The sequence below is a fragment of the Microtus oregoni genome, unplaced genomic scaffold, assembly GCF_018167655.1.
Source record: "Microtus oregoni isolate MIOR12 unplaced genomic scaffold, Mior012 000007F_ref0000211, whole genome shotgun sequence".
Lineage (NCBI taxonomy): Eukaryota > Metazoa > Chordata > Mammalia > Rodentia > Cricetidae > Microtus > Microtus oregoni.
The window spans coordinates 54,368,697-54,369,867 of record NW_024543066.1 but is presented as its reverse complement, the minus strand read 5'-3'; positions in this window follow the sequence as shown (position 1 = coordinate 54,369,867).

Sequence of the window (1,171 nt, the reverse complement as noted above, 5' to 3'; positions counted from 1 at the left end):
AGAGTCTGCGAGACATTCTGCAGGACACAACAGATAGTGACTGAACTGACTTTGAATTTTCCTGCTTTATGGAAATGTCTGCTGGATACCATGGGCCTGAAGGCTGAAGATGGATGCCCCAACAGTACAGAGGAACTTTGGGTGACTGTCCAGGCAGCGAGATGTCTCTGTCATTTCTAGAGTTTTAAAAGTTGCTTTTTTCTTGTTTGCTTAGGTAGTATTGTATCTTTCTGGAGTCTTTGATGGAGTTAAGAATAGTTAGTTATAGTTATAGTTTTCCTTAGTTATGATAAAGATTATTGTAACTTTTACTTGATAACTGTTTTGTTATATGTAATTTTGCTATGTTAAAGTTAAAGCCTTTTTTTTTTTTGTTTAAACCGAAAAAGGGGAAATGATGGAGGAAGGTCATTGGTTAAATAAAAATAAACTGCTTGGCCCTCATTGGTTAGAAGATAGGTGGGAGAAGTAAACAGAACAGAACGCTGGGAGGAAGAGGAAGTGAGCTCAGACTCCACAGCTCTCCTCTCGGGAGCAGATGCCTGAGAGAGATGCCATGCTCCCAGCTCCCAGGCAGATGCATGCGATGAAGCTCCGACCCAGGATGGACATAGGCTAGAATCATCCCGGTAAGACCGGTGCTCACAGATTATTAGAGATGGGTTGATCAGGATATCAGAATTAGCCTGTAAGGGCTAGAGCTAAAGGACCAAGCAGTGTTTAAATGAATACAATTTGTGTGTTGTTATTTCGGGCATAAGCTAGCCAGGCAGCCGGGGTGCTGGGGACGCAGCCCCGCCGCCCTTATTACTACACCTTACTTTGCCTTTCTAGCCTACCTCAGCACTACTTTACAGTGTTGTCTTCAAGACAAGAGAACTCTGTGCGTGGAGGGTCCCCCCCCATCACCACAGGGGAAGCTAGTCCATGAGGAATGGGGGTGATCGCGAAGACAGGGCCTCACCAGCCTCATACACTCTAGCATCTGCCTGTCAGATAGAGCCTTTTTTTCTAGGTTACACGTGTCACAGCAGTAACTATTATTTCAAAGCTGAGATAATTGGTTTTAAAGTCTCTCCCTTATCTCTTCCTCTGCAGGCATTAATTGTGTGTGGAGCAGTTGTGTATCTGAGCAGATGGAGGGAGCAGTGAACAGAGACAGGGGCCCACC